We start from the raw sequence: 21,141 nt of genomic DNA on the forward strand, positions 1-21,141 counted from the left end.
TAAGAAACTATATTTGCTTACTAACTGCCTTTTAGAAACCAGCCAGAAAAAGTCTGAGAGAGCTCACGCAGAGACAGGCAAGCCCTAAGCCTCTCTCCCATGCTCCTCCAGGGCTCTGTTCTTCAGGCGCGTGAAGAATAAACAGAATGTGGTCATTGATCTCCTGGTGGTGTTGTTGCACTCTGGGAAATGCTAGGGGTGCCCAGGGACACGGCACAGTCAATAGATGAGCGTCTGAAGAAAATTACAGAGATGGGGAAAAAGAACATGCAAAGAGGCATAACGCAAAACGAGTGGTGAAGGGAACAGCGAGAAAAAGAAACGTGTTGCTCGAATTGTTGTTTCTTAGCCCCCTTCTCCATCACCCTCTTCCAAATCGGCTGCCTCCCTCGTTACCCCTCCCCCGCCTCTTTCTTGACACCAGTTCTAGGAAGGTCAGTGTGAGCATCCCCCCACCCCACCCTGGTTTGAGATTTATTACCCCTCCCCCCCCCCCCCCCCCGGCAAACAGGCAGCTGTTTTAAGTCAATGAAAGTAAGGTTAGAAGAGATAAGCGCTGGAGCGGCGCTGGAGCAGCCCTGGAGCTGTCAGAGCACACACTTCAATCAGCCCCAGTTTATGCTCAGGGCATTACCTACAGAGTTTCTTCTGATGGTGATGTAACTCTGAGGGTCTCGGCTTCACGCTCGGACTCAGGAGAAGGAGCTTCGAAGCCCAAAGTCGACCCTTATTTACTTCTAAATATCATCCCCTGGTTCTTGGGCATTGTTTTTTTCGCGTCGCCCCCGCAAAACAAAACCAGTGCAACCACCCTGGAGGCAGAGATGAGAGCGCCTCAAAACTTTTCTTTTCCCCCACAGAAGTAGGTGGGTGCACAGTGCCGGCGGCAGTAGCCGGTGGCGGGGACCAGCGGGCGCAGAGCCGGGCTCGGGGAGGCAGTGGTCGCTTTAAAAGCCGAACCTCTCCCTGCTCCAGCCTTCGCGCTGGGCAGACGGCGGCTCGCCTCCCAGAAGGTTCCGCGAACACCCGCAGACCCCCATACGCGCCCTCCCTGCGAGGTTTACTGTTTGCAAACGGGGTAGGGGGGTCAAGAAGGGGCCCAGGTAATGGTCTCGGGGCAGCGGGCGAGGTTTCGGCGCCGGGAAGAAGTTGACAGAGGGGACTTGACTAAACATGAACGCGTATTTATAGATGCGTTCTACTCGAGTTCCATCGAGATCTAGAGATAGCCCTTCTCCCTGCCTCCTTCTACTCTTGCCATTTCATTTTATCGCTCCTTTAAGTGGAGGGCAGATTTAAAAAAAAAAAAAAAATTCCTGCACCGTGTCGGTAATCACCGCGTTATTTACAATCTAGTTACTCTGCAGCAGACGCGAAAGAAAACTCTGTGGCTCCTTCCTTTCGGATGGACAGAGAGAGCAGCCAGGCGGCGAGCTGCAGGAAGGAGGTCAGGGTGGGTTTGCGGGAGCTCCGGGGCGACCTGGAGGGAGCAGGAGCCCCCGGCACCGCCCCCGCCACCCCTTTGCCCGCCTCCGCGCTCGCCGCACCCCCCCGGGCGGGCGCCGGGCTGCGGTGACCGCCGGCTGGTGCGCTGCCCTCGCCTCCCCCATTGTTCCCACTGTCTTTTTGCCTTTTGTTATTTGCACTCGCATTGTGTTGTTTGTCTCTGAAGCCGCCTCATGACCAGCAAAGGGATTTCACCTCGTCCTTGAGAGCAACGCGGGGAGCGCGAGCGAGCGAGAGACAGGGGGAGAGAGGGACACGCGCGCGCACATACACACATACACACACACACACGCACACACACACCATACAGTGAAAAAGGCGAGCCACCAAAACCCATCTCCAGCCTCCTCCCGGGGGCCCCCAGCCCGCCACTGTGCCACTTTGCATCCCACGCCAGAGGAGACCTAACGAGACCGGGTAAGGTGCGTGAATCGCAGCGTTTTAACTTTGTTGTTCGTCCCGATATTGTTGTGGGCAGACCTCCAAGGCGCAGAGCTCCCCTCTGCCGCTCGCTTGTGCCCGCCACTCAGCACTGGTTCCCGGCTCCAGCTGGAGATCCAGCGGAGGAGGGAGGGGGCCGGCACCGGAGTTTCCTCAAGTACAGAGGGAGGGGGACTGGGCTGGGGGTAAGGGAGAGGCGGGAGGCGTCCCGAGACTTGAAGTGTCCCTGTCATCACTGGGGGTCGGCTGTCCAGGAAGCCCCTGGACAGTGTGGGCTTGAACCCAGACCAGGAAATGGGCCAACTTTATATTTTTGTTGGGGAGCCTGCGTACTGTTGCCGGTATTGTTTTGTAAGTGGTTGGTGGTGGAGGTGGTGCTGCGAGATGAGGGTAGGAGTGCGGGGAGAATCCTGGCAAGTTCGTGCATCTCGGCTAACGCCAAGAGACAGACCCTCAAAAGTTGGACAAAGCTCCTTATCTTTCCTAGAATATAAACGCTCCCGCCCCGCAACCTTAATACTCCCCCTCAACGTCTTTTTGTTTCGCTTTCTACAATCCCTCTCCCTCCCCCCCCCCCGGAATTTCGGAAACAAGTCTCATCCTTTAGGATTCTAGAGATTTCAGAGACCGGAAGCTTTATTTTAATTGCAACTCCTCCCACCCCCTCCGCCCCCCCCCCCCGCTTAGTGTACAAAGTGAAGATCGCTCACGTGTTGTGTCACTTTAAGCGCGGATTTGGGAAATCTTCCTAGCACGTTGGGGTTACAGAAATAAGAGGCAAGGAAAAGAAGTTACAAGAGTTGAAATCAAATTGGATTTGTAAATGTTTGCATTTGATAGCAGCAGTTTGTTGAGTATTGATCTGTTGGCGTCCGGTGCACACGAAGCACTGTAGAACAACTGTTTACATATTTTAATAGTTATTTTTCTTACACTTTGCAAAGCGGATATATATTTAATAGATTGACCCCGGTGAGTGTGTGAAGATGTTGGCCACTGTAATGAAATTCAAAGTGTGAGGAATGTGAATTCATTTTAACGTCCTCCCTTTTCAACTAAAGCAGTTCAAAATTAGGAATTCTGTGAATATGCAGAGCGATATTTTCATTGTCAACCAATCCAGGCACCCTTGGTGGCAGGCAACAGTGCTTCTTCAGAAAAGTTGAGGATTGTCTTTTAACCCAGTTGAGATCCTCACGATATCCAGATATCCAAAGTAGATTGTTAAAGCAGGGCATGAGCAGATTTCCCTTGGGACTGCATTCAGGCTCAGCACAGCTCTTTGGTTAAGGGTAAGACCAAGGGAAATCTGTGGGATTTTGGGTAATAAGTGTGGGAATCTGCAAAGGGACTAGACAGTGATTTGTTTTGCTGCTCATAAATAATGGCCCGTAGTACGCTTAAACACACACACACACACACACAAATAGGCCAATGAAGTAGGCGTGGGGGAGATTTGTAGGAAATGGAGTTTCTATCAGAAAAATCAGAGGAGGAGAGTTTTTGATCAGGATTACAGGAGTGAGGCTGAATTGCCAAGAGTGATTAGGTTTAGGGCCAGCTGGTTTTAAAGTATACCAAAACATTTTTTAAGTTTGACTTTTAGAGCATTTAAAAGGAGGATGATTTCTTCGACTCCTTACAGAACTGCTCAATTTTGATCTAATTTTAAAGGAATTCAGATGTACGTGAACTGCTCTTAGCTCAGATAGTGTAGGAATCTGGCTTCAAATGCAGACACTTAGAAAATAGTTTTTGGGGGTGCTTCTTCCTGATTTAAATATAGCTCTGAGGCTGAAGCCTAGATAAATTCAGCCACAATGATTTAAAATTATAAGTATTTATGCTGAAAGTTCTCTTAGGCATTGTGCAAAGTTCTCCTGCAAATTATGTCATCAACTGTTTATCCCTCAGAACTAGCCAAGATAAAAATCATAAGCATCACTTAAAACTGATGCAATACAGCCTTAAATCCTTAAACCGGTGGAGATTGCTTTTGTTTGCCTAAAAGGTAGATCTTTCATCACTTGAGTTGTTTAAAAACATTTAATTGTGGGGGTGGGAAGGGATGTGCATAATTATTTAGTTATTTGTGTTAATTATATAGTAGCATACTTGCTTGGAATTCTTTTTTTTTTTTTTTTTTCCTTTTTTTCAGTGGTCTTCTAACAACATTGTATATAAAGAATTAGCAGGGTTATTTGTTTCTGGGTTTAAAAAAACTTTTTGTAACCTTTTTGAATGAGCGATGAGAAGCAATCTGACAGACGTGAAAGCTTAAACTCTGCGTCCTTTTTATACAGAAATCATGTATTAGATTTGTTGCTGAGCTTAAGCAGTTTTGGTTGAGTAGTGTGTTATACACAGGATTCAAAACTTCCAAACTTATTTGGTAAATAACGATGCATTTGAAATCCAGTGGTTATTTCAAGTTAACTTAGTTCTATACATGTAAATCTGCATCCTGTTTGGGCTGACACATGGTTTTGTAAAAAAAAAAAAAAAAAAATGAATATAGACTTGCGAAGATGCTATCTATGGAGTAAACAGTAAACAACAAAAGAGTGAAGTTTAAACACTGGTATGACAGCTTCTATTATTTATCTTGTCCTTGTTGGGGGTAAGGCATGAGTAGGGAGAATTTAAAATTTTTCATTTTCAAGTTAAAGGAATGAACTTAAATGTTTGAAAAAAATTTTTTTCTTGTAAATTAAAAATATGGTATAATGTTTAAGAGAACATTCTATCTTGTAAAAACTATTCTACTGAGTGATAAGTAAGGATTTGAAGGTATGTTCCGATTATTTTTAAAAAATGTAATATTGAGGGCAGGCTAAAACTTGTTTTTCGTAATCTGAAGCACGCTGAATTTCATATAACTTAGAGTTTTAATATTGAACACTATTTAGATTTCCAGCAGGCATAATTGTTGGATATGAGTGATTGCCATAATCTGGATGGTTCATCCAATATCAGATCAACTCCGATGGTACAGAATGCTATAATTAGAGTTATGAGAGCAACCTGGAAAACTTAATTGTCTAGGCCTAAAGTCAATGCATTCCCTCACGAACTGGCCACAATTTTCTACTCTTGAGAAATGTAGATTTATTCTAAAGGCGAAGAAAGTGCTTAAAAAAAAAAGTGCTTAGCTGTTTCAAATAAACTGTATGCTAATCTTAGATTTGTAGATAGTTAATAAAATAAGTCCAATTTTGTTCCAAACATTGTTTTAAAACACCCATTTGTAAATTGTCTACATTTGGTTTTCATATGTTAATGATTTGGGATCTGAAACTTCTTTTAGAAAGGCACTTTGGTTTGTCTTAAAAAACACCACTCGAAACTGTCTAAACAACTCTGTAAATAAACTGTTCCAAATGCCTCAATTTGATGAATGAATTAAAGAATTATGGTTCTTAATCCAATTATGATCAGTCTTGTTATTGCATTTCCCATTTGTGGGAGCTTGGGGACTTGGAATAGTAAATGATTCTCAAATGTGAGTAGGGTCTTTGTTGTTGTTTATTTTCTGTGTGTGAAGTAACGTAAATAATCACTCATACCTGACATTTATGAGAAGGATTTTAGATGTGAAGAAGTTATCTAATCATCTTCAGTTAAACGAAGAGTTAACATTTACGTGAAAAGTTGCTCTTAATGGGAGAGTGAAGTGAAGTTTTTAAAAATATGAAGCAAGGACCTAATCTTTTGTTTAAAAATAATGAATTTCAATATTTCAAGGGGGAGAAATGGAGAGCTGAAGGCTCAGTCCTTGGGCAGACACTTTTTTCTATACGTATTTAACCCCATTGTGTTTAAAATGAAGGCAAGGGCAGACCCATACTGATTGATGAGTTAGAGTAATGACTTTTGGGTTGTTTTCTCTAAGCCCCTACTCTTTAGCTACATAGTTTCTGTAGAATGCTCACCTGATCAAGGCACTGAACTTCAGAATGGGCCCAGTTTGCTTTGGTGAACCCTTCTGAAATTCTGTCCCATTGGCCCAATTTAGCCTCTGGCTCATCAACTAATTAATTCAAAGGTGTTAATAGCTCATATAATTTAATTCTCTAACTAGATGTTATTTATTTATTTTTTAAGTTTACTGTGACCCTGCAATTCCTTAGAGTAAGACTGCCTACTTACAGAGATTAAAAGTACCAAGTAAACGGCAAGGGGAAATACAAGCACAGGGTTTTTTCTAGTATCATTCAAATCAGACTTTATAGCAAGTGGTTATTCTATCTATAGATAAAGGTGACACTGAGTAAGGGCAGCACGGTAATGAAATTAGGAAATAATGAATACATATAAAAACTATATTTAAAAACTGAGCCATTAAGAAAAAGAGAAAACAGTGGATCTTGGGGATGGTGGGGATGGTAGTAGTGGTACTGAGTTCTAAGAGTATATGTCCATTCATTTTCAATTGCTTAAAGTTCATTATGAGTTAAAAAAAAAAAAAAACACCCGGTTATATCTCTGATACTCAGTTACTTGTCATTTAATTACGTGACCATTATATAATATCCCATATCTGAAGGGACAAGTAGTGGTGTGGTCAGAGGCATGGGGAAAGCTCTATTTTAACTTCCAGTTGGTTCTTACTGGTAGCCCAAGGCACTTTGTTGTCACTATGGTACCAACTGAACTCTTGGAGGAAAGGGAATTCAGTAAAGAATTAGGAAGCTAAAGAGGCTAGTCCTCTAGCTATTGGAACTCCTCCGTTTAGGTCAACGTACAGTTCATCCAAGACTTTACTTTGCATTCTGAACATTCAGTGCTCTGTCCCATTAACCTCTAAAGCTAGAGATTATAATGCTGTCTATTAAAGGGATATTGTATGAATTATATATGCTAGATATTGTATGTGAAATTCTTAGCACCTGTGTGTCATGAAATAGGTGCTCAGCAAATGTTAGCTACATTCTTCTTTCCCTCCTGGTCAAGTCTATGTTCTGATAATTAATCATATTGAAGCTTTATTTTGCACTTGTTTTGAACTTACTTGAGCCTAAGAAGGAAAAATATATCACTTTCTTCAGGCTGAGATCAACACTTTAAAATAGTGATTCATTTAGCATGTATACGTGATCTCTGACAGTGTGGTTGTATTAAGATGCTGTGTGAATTTTATCTTTTATTCATATAAATGTTCCTTTAGTAATTAACGTTTTATCCCACATAATAGGTAAAGGCAGATACAAAGTTTAGGACTTAACCCTAAATTTCTGTTCTTGTTATTCGTTTAAAATTTCCTGTTACAAAGCCCATTGCCATCAAGTCAACCCTGACTCATAGGGAGCCTATAGGACAGAGTAGAGCTGCCCCATAGGCTTTTCAAGGAGCGGCTGATAGATTTGAACTGCCAACCTTTTGATTAGCAGCCGAGCTCTTAACCACTACACCACCAGGGTTCCAAATTTCCTATTAAAATTAGCAGACATAAATTAGTAGAAATATATTGTGATTTCATTCATTGATAGTCATCCACCTCTGGATTATATTGAGTTATAGTACCTGTATACGACTCAAAAATGAGAAGAAACAGCTACAAACATTCATTAGTAATTGGAACGTGGAATGTAGGAAGTATGTATCTAGGAAAATTGAAAGTTGTCAAAAATGAAATGGAATGCTTGAAGACTGATAGCCTAAGCGTTAGTGAGTTAAAATGGAATAGTATTGGCCGTTTTGAACCATACAGTCATACAGTCTTCTATGCTGGGAATGACAAATTTAAGAGGAATGGTGTAACATTCGTTGTCAAAAAAACATTTCAAGATCTGTTCTGAAGTGCAGTGCTGTCAGCGATAAGATAATATCCATGCACCTCTAAGGAAGACCAGTTAATATGACTGTTACTCAAATTCATGCACCAACCACTAATGCCAAAGATAAAGAAATTGAGGATTTTTTTTTTAACCAACTTCTGCAGTCTGAAATTGATCAAACATGCAATCAGGATGCATTGATAATTACTGGTGATTGGATTGCAGAAGTTGGAAACGAAGAAGGATTGGTAGTTGGAAATATGGCTTTGGTCATAGAAACGACACCAGACATTGCATGATAGAATTTTGCAAGACCAAGAACCTATTCATTGGAAATACCTTTTTTCAATAACGTAAACAGTGAATGTACACATGGACCTCACCAGATGGAATGCACAGGAATCAAATTGACTATATCTGTGGAAAGAGATGATGGAAAAGCTCAATATAATCACTCAGAACGAGGCCAGGGGTCAACTACAGAACAGACCATTTATTGCTCATATGAAAGGTCAAGGTTAAGCTGAAAAAAATAAAAACAAGCCCATGAGAACCAAAGTACAACCTTAAGTATATCCCACCTAAATTTAGAGACCATCTAAAGGGTAGATTTGACACACTGAGTACTAATTACCGAAGAGCAGATGAGTTGTGGGATGACTTCAAGATTATCATGCATGCTGTCTTAGTCATCTAGTGCTGCCATAAGAGAAATACCACAAGTATATGGCTTTAACAAAGACAAATTTTTTCTTTCACAGTCTAGTAGGTTACAAGTCCAAATTCATGGTGTCAGCTCCAGGGAAGGCTTCCTGTCTTTGTCAGCTCTGGAGGAAAGTCCTTGTCCTCAATCTTCCCGTGGTGGAGGAGTGTCTCATGCGCAGGGACCCCGGGTCCAAAAGACACGCTCTGCTCCTGATACTGCTTTCTTGGTGGTATGAGGTCCCCAACTCTGCTTGCGTCCCTTTCCTATTATCTCTTGAGAGGGTGAGGAACGTGGCCTGAACAAGGATGTTATATCCCACCCTAATCCTCTTTAACCACAGACAGAGATTATGATTTATAATACATAGGAAAATCATAAAATGGAGGGCAACCACACATGGCCTAACCAAGGTGACACATATTTTTGGGGGGACACAATTCAGTCATGACACATGCAGAAAGCATTAAAATACATTAAAAATACAGGAAAGAAAGAAAAGACCAAAATGAGTATCAGAAAAGACTCTGAAACTTGATTTTGAACATAGAGTAGCTAAAAGTGCATGGAAGAAATGAAGTAAAAGAGCTAAACAAAAGATTTGAAAGTAAGGCTTGAGAAGACAAAATATTTATAATGAAATGTGCAAAGACCTGGAGTTAGAAAAACAAAAGGAAAGAACAGGCTCAGCATTATACAAAAGGGAAGAACATGCCAGGCATTTCTCAAGTTGATAGAATTGAAGAAAAAACTCAAGCCGCGAATTGCAATATTGAAGGATACTGTGAGCACAAAAATAGAATGAGACAAGAAGCATCAAAAGAAGATGGAAGGGAATACACAGAGTCACTGTACCAAAATAATTGGTTGACATTCAGCCATTTCAGGGGGTGGTATATGTTCAAAGACTGATGATAATGAAGGAAGAAGTCCAAGTTGCGCTGAAGGCATTGGTGAAGTATGAGGCTTCAGGAATTGACGGAACACCAGTTGAATGTTTCAACAAATGGATGCAATACTGGAAGTGCTCATTTGTCTGTCTATGCCAAGAAATTTGGAAGACCGCTACCTGGCCAACTGGCTGAAGATATCCATATTTGTGCCCATTCCAAAGAAAGGTGATACAACAGGATGCGGAAATTATCCAACAATATCATTAATACCATACGCAAGCAAAATTTTGCTGAAGGTAATTAAAAAACGATTGCAGCAGTACATTGACAAGAACTGCCAGAAATTCAAGCTGGATTCAGAAGAGAATGTGGAATAAGGGATATTATTGCTGATGTCAGGTGGATCTTGGCTGAAAGCGGAGAATACTAGAAAAATGTTTACCTGTGTTTTATTGACTCTGCAGAGGCATTCACCTGTGTGGATCATAACAAATTATTAATAACATTGCAGAAATTGGGAATTCCAGAACATTTAATTGTGCTTATGTGGACGCTGTACTTAGACCAAGAGGCAGTCATTCAAACAGAACAGGGGATACTGTGTGGTTTAAAATCAGGAAGGGTGTGGGTCAGGGTTGTATCCTTTCACCATGCTTATTCAATCTGTATGCTGAGCAAATAATCCAAGAAGCTGGCCTATATGAAGAAGAACAGGGCATCAAGGTTGGAGAAAGACTTATTAACAACCTGCCTTATGCAGACGACACAGCCTTGCTTGCTGAAAGTGAAGAGGACTTGAAGCACTTACTGATGAAGATCAAAGATCACAGCCTTCATTATAAAATACACCTCAGCATAAAACAATCCTCAGTATGGGACCAATAAGCCGCATCATGATAAATGGAGAAAAGATTGAAGTTGTCAAGAATTCCATTTTACTTTGATCCACAGTCAACACCTGTGGAATCAGCAATCAAGAAATCACACGATGTATTGCATTGGGCAAATCTACTGCAAATGACCTCTTTAAAGTGCTAAAAAGAAAACATGCCACTTTGAGGACTTAAGTCTGCCTGACCCAAACCATCGTATTTTTAGTCATCTCATATGCATGTGAAAGCTGGACAATAAATACGAAAGACTGAAGGGGAATTGATGCCTTTGTATTACACTGTTGGCGAAGAATATTGGACTGCCAAAAGAATGAACAAATCTGTCTTGGAAAAAGTACAGCCAGAATGTTTCTTAGAAGCGAGGAGGTGAGACTTCATCTCATGTAGTTTGGACATGTTATCAGAAGGGACCATGTACCTGGAGAAGGGCACCATGCTTGGTAAAGTAGAGGGTCAGAGAAAATGAGGAAAACCCTCCATGAGATGGATTGACACAGTGGCTGCAACTCTGGGCTCAAACATAGCAATGATTGTGAGGATGGTGCGGGACTGGGCAGTGTTTTGTTCTGTTGTACATAGGGTCACTATGAATGGGAAACTGACTTGATGACACCTATGAACAACAACAACAATTGTACATGTGACTAGAGAGAAATTCCATTTGGAAAATGAAATAAGCCTGACTTTGCAGTATTTTGCCCTGTGGAGTCAGTAGTTTCTTCAAAGGATATTCCATAGGTTTGTGTTTGTGTTTGGGTGCATGGAAAAAAAAAAAAAGAAAAAGGCACACTAAAAACACCATTGCCTAATTTGAAGAGGTAATATAGGTAACATGGAAAAATTAGTGTTTTTTTCCTCTCACCAGTGAATCAGAGAACGTGTCCATAAGTACAGCTGATCAAAGGTAAAGAGAAGGCTTCTTAATAAAACATATGACTTGGTTGTGGTATTGAGTCCCTCAAGAAGCTGATTTTCGTTCTGTTGTACATAGTGTCTCTATGAGTCAGAACTGACTCGATGGCACCTAACAACAGCAACAACAGCAATAAGAAGCAGATGCCAAGATGGTATTAGACATGCACTAAATTTATTGGGTCAGGGAGCATAAGGCCAGGAGAGCCTTTCAACTGTGATCCAGATTTGACACTTATGCAAGGAAACAGGGAAGGAAGGAGGATTGGGTAGGAAGAGCCTCGAGGGTAGCACAGTCCAAGAAATGTTTAGCTAGGCAGATGAGGAGTCAGCTGTTGTAGTAGGAAAAGGAAACCCTTGCACTGTGCTCAGGCATTGGCTAGGAGCAGCCCCACGGAAGCATGGCTTTGGTGCATAAGTGGTACTAGAATCATAGGGGCAGCTCTTGGGGCAGTCAGTCACTTATATTCCTGCAACAAGAAATCTGAGTGATGCAGTCGTGTTTTGGCAGCATGGTCTAGGGGTTAATGGTACTTGTCCTGATCAGTTGGACCTTCCACTGAAAGACCTGGACAATTTCTCTGAGCTCTCTGATGCTTTATTTGCCTCCACTGAAAAATGAGAATAGTGATAGTATCACTTGAGAGAGTCCTAGTGAGGATTAAATGAGGTTGTATGAGATTATATAAATCCATACCCCACATGGCACAGAGGAAATGCTCAGTACATATTGCTCTCTTTTTAACACTCACAAAATGCAACTGAGAGATACAGTTGAATAGTTTTTCCAAAACCAAAACCAAACGCTTTGCCATTGAGTAGATTCTGACTCATAGCAACCCTATGGGACAGAGTAGAACTGCCCCATAGAGTTTCCAAGGAGCAGCTGGTGGATTCGAATTGCTGACCTTTTGATTAGCAGCCAGACACTTAACTACTGCACCACCAGGGTTCCACTGAATAGTATTTGGTGATGATAAATATACTTAAATAGTAAATATTTCATATAATTAGAAAGTATTGTTTATGCAGGCAAGCATCCTTAATGTTTGCCTTTTTAAAATAGGTCAGTTTGCTTCAGCACTTACTTTTATCAGGTTATAAACTGCACCAGATAGACCAGCTGACCTTGACCATCTTCAGGTAATTTGCCCTAACGCATAAGGTAGACAGAAAACACTTCATTTCCTTACCCCTCTAGGCTTTCTATTCAGTCGAGAAGCAACACACTGTAAGTCTGCATTTTATCTTGAGCCTCAAACACATGGCGAGTCTTTGCTCCCCTATGTTACTGTTCCTAAACCAACTTGCAGCACCACAAAGCACTGAACTCAAGTGGCCCTCAGCGCGAACTCCTGCTGCGATGAGTCACAGAGCCACCAGCACTTTGTTGCGTTAGATTTGATCACTGCCATGAGCAGTCCTTCGATTGTCAGCTAAGAGACCCTTCAGGGAGTTGTCCCTTAATAGAAAGTCTCTTTTCTTCCCTCCTGTTGTAACTTTAAATTAAAAGAAACTGTAGAGGAGCTGGTGGCATTGTAGCAGTTCATTCTTCTACCCCCTGGGAGAACAACATCTGAGAAAAGACATTATTGGACTGAGAATTGAGTTGTTGCTATTTTTGGGGGGGAGGGGGAACAGAGGTTTGCAGTAGAGGAGGAGACCATGCCATTTAGATTCGGACTGATCATCGGTAATATAATTGAGAGCAATCCTTTTGTATGTACTGGGAAGCATTTTTTGGATCTAAGACAGTGACCTAGCATGTTAGAGTTTTAAGTGGGATTCATGGAACCACTGGTATTTTGCCCCAGATTTTTAGGTGATTCTGTGTGTTATACTGTGGGAAACTGGCACCAGGACAACTTCAGAATGGGAGAAGGATGGGAGGCAGGAAAAGAGAGCTAATTTTTGACACATTCCTCAAACAAGTGACCCCTCTGGGGAATCTGTACCCAAGATGAGGACTGCTTACTCTGAAGCTTTCTGCATGATATTTTTTTCCCATATAGTGAACACTGGTTACTTCACCACCTCTAGTTCAAAAGGCTGATGAACTTGTATTTGCAAGAGGAAAAGGAAACGATGTTAGTACTTTTGGTGACATGTTTCCTAGGTGGTGTTTCTCCCTAGTCTGCTGATTTAATTTTCTGCTGTGCCAAGTTTTGTACCCTGTATACTTGCTGCTTCATCCCTGTTCTGGTTTAGGGACTGCTGGAAAACCCGATGTCTGCTAAGACTTCATGGTGTAATTCGTAGCCACTGAAAGCCCAAACTGTTTCATGTGTAATATCAGGAACAGACTGAGGTTTGCACGTAAGCTCTTGTGATGCTTGGTATTACTATGCCGTATTGGCACTCTTTCATAAGCGCCTTGCAGAATCAGTCTCATTAGTTCACTTTTACACTGGGAGCTACTTTTGAGCAAGTTCATTTTATTTCTTAAAAATCTTTCTTGAATTTTCTTTCTTCACTTTCTCAGCCTCATCTCTGCCATACCATCACCACTACCAGAATGGTAGTGTTTTTCCTACGTTAAATCAGGAAGTAATGCATTACTTTTAATGCACGGTAAATAAAGAGACGTCTCTATTAGTATATGTATAACATTGCAAAGAATGGGAATTCCAGAGCACTTAATTGTGCTCATGAGGAACCCATACATAGATCAAGAGGCAGTCGTTTGAACAGAGCAAGGGGTTACAGTGTGGTTTAAATTCAGGAAAGGTGTATGTCAGGGTTATATCCTTTAACCATACTTGTTCAAACTGTATGCTGGGCAGATAATCCAAGAAGCTGGACTATATGAAAAAAAAAACAGGGCATCAAGATTAGAGGAAGACTCATTAACAACCTGTGTTGTGCAGATGACACAACCTTGCTTGCTGAAAGCGAAAAGGACTTGAAGTACTTACTACTGAAGATCAAAGATCACAGCTTTAAGTATGGATTACACCTCAACGTAAAGAAAACAGACATCCTGACAACTGAACCAAGAAGCCACATCATGATAAATGGAGAGAAGATTGAAGTTGCCAAGGATTTCATTTTACTTAGATCCACAATCAGCACCCCGGAAGCAGCAGCCAAGAGATCAAATGACACATTGCTTTGAGCAAATCTGCTGCAGAAGATTTTTTTTAAAGTGTTAAAAAGCAAAGATGCCACCTTGAAGACTAAGGTATATCTGACCCAAACCATGGTGTTTTCAATCGCCTCATGTGCATGCGAAAGCTGGACAATAAGTAAGGAAGACTGAAGAATTGATACCTTTGAATTATGGTATTGGCGAAGAATATCGAATATACCGTGGGCTGCCAAAAAAATGAACAAATCTGTCTTGGACAAGGTACAGCCAGAATGCTCCTTAGAAGTAAGGATGGTGAGACTACGTTATCAGGAGGGATCAGTCCCTGAAGCAGGACATCACACTTAGTAAAGTAAAGGGTCAGTGGAAAAGAGGAAGACCTTAATGAGATGGATTGACACAGTGGCTGTAACAATGGGCTCAGGCATAACGATTGTGAGGATGGCACAGGACCAGGCAGTGTTTCATTCTGTTGTACATAGGGTCACTATGAGTCGAAATTGACTTGACAGCACTTAAGAACAACAGCAACATCAGTATATGAAGAAACTTAATGGGCCCACCATTTATTAACAGAAATTTCCTCATGCCCCTCATATGCTCTTTTCTCCGTCCTTCCCTTAACCAATCAGTGTTCATGGGGCCTTTCTTGACCTTCTCCTTACCACATAGTCTTTCTTGTCCTGGCACCATTGACCATACTTCATTGTGTTATTTTCACTAGAAGAAGTGAGAAAAGGAAGGTATACTAACTACATTGCTGCCTCTTTTGAAAGGGGTCACCATAGGGTGACATAGAAAATTTCCCACTAGAAGGTAAGCTCCCAGAGGGCTATATGTTATATGCCTAGCACAATCACAGTGTCTGGAACAGAGCAGCAACAGAATAAATGATTGCCGAATGGACAGATTTTGCACACTGAGCTTTGTGTTGATTTAAGGCAGCCCTGGTGATGGAAAGAGAGCGGAAGTGGGGAAACTAATGGTTGTTGAACGCTACCAGACACAGTGCTAAGTCCTTTATATGGATAAGCTCATTTAATCCTCCTAACCTTTCCTTTGTGGTTATTGTTAGTTGCCATTGAGTTGGCCCCGACTCATGGTAACACCGTGTACATCAGAATGAAATATTGCCTGATCCTGTGCCATCTTCACGATCATTGGTGTGTTCAAACCATTGTTTTGGCCACTGTGTATTTTGAGTACCTTCCAACCTAGGGGGCTCATCTTCCAGCACTGTTTGGACGTTATTCTGTTGTGATTCATAGGGTTTTCATTGAATAATTTTCAGAAGTCGATCATCAGCCTTTCTTCCTAGTCACTCTTTATTTGGAAGCCCACCATGGGTGACCCTGCTGGTATTTGAAATACTAGTGGCATAGCTTCTGGCATCATAGCAACAAATAGGCCCGTACAATATGACAAACTAACAGATGGGTAATTATTATCCTGTCATTTACGTATTATCTCCTTTTCACAGATGGGCAGACAGACTCCCAGCAGGTCAAGTGACTTGCCCATTTTCCTCAACTAGTGAGTAGGAGAGTCATTGCCTGAATTTCAATCTGTTTGATTCCACCGTTATAGTCTTCCATCCTGCTATGGCCAAGATGTTTGTGTGGGATTACTTATCATAAAATGGGAATGCTAACAATACTTGCCTGTCTACTACATGGATAGTTAGGAGGAACAGATTAGAAACAGTTATTGAAAGTGATGTCTGAGCCATAAACTCATTTCTAAATGTCAGTTATTATTATCAAGTACCTACCAAACCATATGTTAACTGAAAAATATTTATTGAACACACAAGAGCGTATTGCTTATACTTTACTTAATAGGAAATATATTATGACCTGAAGTAGGGATTGTGGATACTGTACGTGAAAATTAACATTAAAGGAAATTACAGAGAAGTGTTTCTCAAAAGTGATCATCCAATCACCTAGATTATAACTGGTGGGGGTATTTGTTAAAACTGTACCTTGTTGGCACCTGTCCTAAGACTCTGTGATTGTAGCCTGAAATCATGCATTTTTTACAAGCATGACTGGCAATTCTTTTGCATGTAACAGTTTGAGAACCACTGATACAAAATTTACTTATTTAGTGTGGTAGTAAGTTATATATATGGCATGTGGATTTCAAGGAAGATGCTCAAAGAACAGTGGTAGTGCCAAGAGAAAACACAACTGATTGTTGGACTGCTAGAAAGATTTTTTTTTTTTGTAATGTGGTTTTAGGAGTTTGAAGTAGAATTAAAGAACCCTTAGTAAATTTGAGTATATAAAGATTTATATAGATAAGACTTAGCATGCTTAAAGACAAGAGTGGGGTGACCTGAGACAAGGAAATGTTGGATTGAGGGGCAAGGTGACAGTTACGTACAGTCTAGCATTGAAAGGACTTTTTAACAGGAGAAATCGAAGGGGCTAAGTAGAATAAAGTTAGCTTTGATGGTTTAGTGGTAGAATTCTCGCATTCCTCGCAGGAGACCTGGGTTTGGTTCCTGACCAATGTACCTCTTGCACAGCCACCACCTGTCTGTCAGTGGAGGCTTTCCTGTTGCTATGATGCTGAATGAGTTTCAGGGGAGCTTCCAGACTAACATGGACTAGAAAAACAGGCCTGGCTATCTGCTTGTGAAAATCAGCCAGTGAAACCCCATGGATTACAATGATCGATATCTGCAACCAATCATGTGGATAGTACAGTGCCGACAGCATTTCATTCCTTTGTGCATCGACTTGGGGTGACTCAGTGGCAGGTAAAACAACAAAGCAGACTGAAGGCCAGAGGTTGCTCTATTTGTCTAGCTCTGTATCCCATTATTTTGAACAGTGTCTGGAACATAGTAGGGGCTTAAAAACATCTGATGGGTGATGAATAAAAATAGAACAAAATCTGAGGGAGAGAGAAATATGTGGAAACGAGATTAGAATAGTTTAATTATGATTATTGTGGATGAAGACATCAGGGAAGAGTATGCTGAGAAGGAGTCCTAGTGAGATAAAACCAGGACAGGGCTTTAATTAGACTAATAAGGTCCTTCCAGGAGAGTGCCTTCATACAAACAAATAAACAATGAAAAAACAAACCTGAGCTTTGTATGAGATCAAAACAAACAGCTACCGTTTGAGTGTATTACCTTGGAGCAGCATTTACTACATGAGGGCAGGGACCGTGTCTGTTTGTTCTCCACGTGATCATAAAAATAGCCCTCAGTAAATATTTATTGAACAAACAACAGGGCGTCCACATGGACTGAAATAAAAAGCATTTATGTTATACATCTAGCTTGTAATAAGAGGGAAAAAGATCTTTACAGATACTGAACGATAGATTGGTGGTCGCGGAAATAGCAGATCTTCATAAAACTACATGTTCTTTGACTTTCTGTTTAGCATTCCGTGACATCTCCATTCGTTGGCTTACCTGTCACCAACCACTGCTTTGCTGCCAGTGCTAACTTTCATTTCACTGTTGCCAAAATCACCACGATACCTAGCACAGTGCCTTGCAGATATTAGCTACTCAATAGGTATTTGCTCAAGAATTCAATCAATGAATGAAGAGCATTCGTTGGAGAGTGAGGAGAGATGGGAACGTGAAAGCAGTCAAAGTTGCCTTCGTTCACTTAGAATTCCCAGGGTGGCATGTGATCCAGTGATCTTTAAACGGGCAGATTTCCTATGTAGCTCAAGGCCTGGTTATTGGGATCTTGAGGGGGAAGGGTGTTTGCTAAGGTAATGACTTGGGGTTCATTAAAGTGGGTTCAGCATAGTTAGGAGAGGCAACCATTCATTTGATCTGCAAAGTCAGGCTGGAACATGTTATTTGGAGGGGGGGAAAAAGGTAAAAAGTAATTCTAAACCTAACAGAAGTTTCAGTAGAAAAATGGCTGTATTTCAAGCAGTGTAACGTTAACAGCAATGTGTGTCTCATGGCTCAAGCCCCACATACAGCTTTGGAAATAAAAGGAGATTGTGTAAAGAATTAGCAATACAAGGCATTTTTAAGTGCTTTGTTGCAGAGGCCTGTGATACCCTATGAAATCTATGCAGATTCTTTCTTCCTGCTGTGCTTAATTTCAGAATCTGATGCTATTACCTACCCTTGGAGGAAAAAAAAAATTACTCTCCATTAACTCTTAAAAACCAAGTTTAACATTGCGCTTGGTTTCAACATAATCTTTCTGACATTTCTTGGGAAGAGAGAAGTGGCGTATTTAGCTATTGAGGAATTTAGTATGGAGGGTTGCTTCTAGGGGGTGGCCTTAGAGCAAGAGGGCAAGTCGGAAATAAATATCAGAAGTCAAAGTTTAGAAATGGCTTAAGCAGTTTGAAGAATAAGGTCCCCCAAAGAGTCAGCAGAGATTGTGTTTGGCGTGAATCCAGCTCAGAAACCAGAAAGGTAAATTACAAGTTAGAATGCGTTGTAAAGACCAGGCAGAAGCAGGACAGGAGTTAACTCTTCACACTGTAGGTGACTAACTTCTTGTGACATGAAGATGTGCCCACCAAAGATAACTTTTTGGCTGGCATGCCATTACTGTACCCCTTTTCCTATCTAGCTTGCGATTACAGTTGCCTTTGATTGATAAATGGCAGTGGGGTTTTTTTTTTTTTTTTTTGATTGATAGGTTACCATTGCCAGGCATTGTGCTAAGTAGTTTTTTTTTTTTCTAAATTGAATCTTCCCAGTAACTCTCTGAAGTAGGTATGAATGTTGCTCCGTTATACAGATAAGGAAATTTAACTTGCCCTAAGTAGCTTAGCCGTAAGAGGTGGGGCTGAGACTTGAACCCAGGCTGGTCTAGCTTCAAAGCCTGGACACTTAACCATTGTAATTTATTAAGTATATGTAAAGTCCAGTTGAGTCATCCCTCAAAATGACAATTGTATTTTTTCCTCCTGTGTTCACTTCTATCACTTGTTGTTGCTGTTGTTAGTTGCCCTTGATTCGATTCCAACTCATGGCCACCCCATGTGTGCAGAGTAGAACTCCTCCATAGGGTTCTCAAGGCTGTGTGCCCTTTCGGGAGCAGATTGCCAGGTCTGTCTCCTGAGGCGCCTCTGGGTGGGTTCTAACCACCAACATTTTGGCTAGTGATCCAGTGCTCTATCACTCTATTGTTTTTATGTGCCGTCAAGTTGATTCCGACTCATAGCGACCCTATAGGACAGAGTAGAACTGCCCCATAGGGTTTCCTAGGCTGTAATCTTTATGGGGGAAACCCTGGTGGCGTAGTGGTTAAATGCTATGGCCACTAACCAAAAGGTCAGCAGTTCAGATCTGCCAGGCGCTCCTTGGAAACTCTACGGGGCAGTTGTACTCTGTCCTATAGGGTCGCTATGAGTCAGAATCAACTCGATGGCAGTGGGTTTTTGGTTTTTGGGAATCTTTACGGGAGCAGATTGCCAGGTCTTTTCTCCTGTGGAATTGCTGGTGGATTTGAACTGCTGATATTTGATTAGCAGCTGACCACTTTAACTACTGCCTCACCATGGCTCCTTTCCCTTGCTCTAGGCCAGGCTTTCTCACCCTATTTCTGAACCATTGTAAAGTTCCTCAAACTAGTATCTCTCCCTATAATCTACTCTATTTACCATTATCAGGTCAATCTTCCTGACACACTATTTAGATCACTTTACCTCCTTCCCCCAAAATTGAAGGTGCCTGAGTACTGTACGTGGATGGAGCCGACTCTTCAGTCTGGTATTTCAGGCCTCTACAATCTATCTCTGATTTTTCTATCTTTTCAGGCTTATGTGAAACCTTCCCTTCAAGAACAATTTGCTTCTGATCTGGATTCAAGCTGAACACTGTTTCCCAGATGACTCCCAAACTGTCTGCAACATGTCAGCCCTATCAACTCTTTTCAGAGTGCTTATGCCAGAAGCCATGGGCATTGCATAAAAAGCCACTGCTGGCACCTGAACCCTGTCTGACTCAAGGAATTCTTCCAGAGTTGCTTTTTCCATCTGCTTCAAACCTTTTCATCATTGACTTTCCTTGGTTCCCATTTTTCTTGGCTCTGTATTTTGGCTTTCTCTTTTTGTTTTGTCCCTTCATTCATTCAGTAATCAACAAATATTTATTGAGCACCTACTTTGTGCCAGATACCACGTTAATGGCTAGAGATGCGGTAATGTGTGGAACAGGATTTAGGTCTATTCGGGAAGATAAACTTTACTCATATAATTACCGGCACTTACAATTTCAAATTTCAGAACTGTATTTTCCAGGAGTATATAACATATAGCAGAGGTATCTGATATACTCGGGGAACGTGGAAGTCAGAGGAGGCTTCCACGAGGAAGTCACATTTGAATGATGATTAGAGTAAATGAGATAAAGGAGTAAAAAGGTAGAGGAAGTAGCATGTGCAAAGGTTCCAAAGAGGGAGGAGGAAGCTTGTGTTACTGGAATTAGAAGGCCGGTGTGGTTGGGGCAGAGTGAGTGGGAAGTGGAAGGAGGTAAGGCTGTAGAGTTAGGTTGGATCAGATTGTTAAGCCTTTTGGGCCATGTTAGAGATTTGAGTCTTTATTTATAAGGGCGATGTGATAACCATTGAACAGTTTTAAGCAAGGAACTAATAAAATCTGTGGTTATAGCATGTAGAAAAAAATTAAGAGGGGCAAGGATGTGTTTGGGCAAGGTAATAAAGAGGTTATTGCAATGATTCATACAATAGAAGGTCATGGCGTGGACAATAGCAGCAATGTCAGATATTGTGGCAAGAGGAAGGATTTTAGAAACAAAACTGGAAGGAAAATCGCTCAGTTTCAGATTCTAGTAATTACCCATTGTTTCCTTGTTTCACAAGTTCAGAAAGAGGTGTTTAACTCCATACCGCTCCTTGTTCCCAAGGTCCCTGCTGTGTGGATCTGTAACCACTGTAGCCTTTGAGTATTCAGGTAGAGAA

The 21,141-nt window shown here is 41.5% G+C and overlaps 1 protein-coding gene across 7 annotated transcripts in view; it reads left to right on the forward strand.

The window, feature by feature from the left end:
- Positions 1 to 1,551: 1,551 nt before the first annotated feature.
- SOX5 (SRY-box transcription factor 5) overlaps positions 1,552 to 21,141 on the forward strand; it is a 1,149,712-nt gene continuing 1,130,122 nt past the window's right edge. For 5 of the 7 annotated variants that reach the window (XM_064284479.1, XM_064284485.1, XM_023554801.2 and 2 more), the window contains exon 1: positions 1,552 to 1,928. The gene's annotated coding sequence lies outside the window, so the exon portion shown is untranslated. The remainder of the gene's footprint in view (positions 1,929 to 21,141) is intronic. The other 2 variants (XM_064284480.1, XM_064284482.1) reach the window with 1 other exon arrangement.

This window comes from Loxodonta africana, chromosome 4 (genome assembly GCF_030014295.1).
Source record: "Loxodonta africana isolate mLoxAfr1 chromosome 4, mLoxAfr1.hap2, whole genome shotgun sequence".
Lineage (NCBI taxonomy): Eukaryota > Metazoa > Chordata > Mammalia > Proboscidea > Elephantidae > Loxodonta > Loxodonta africana.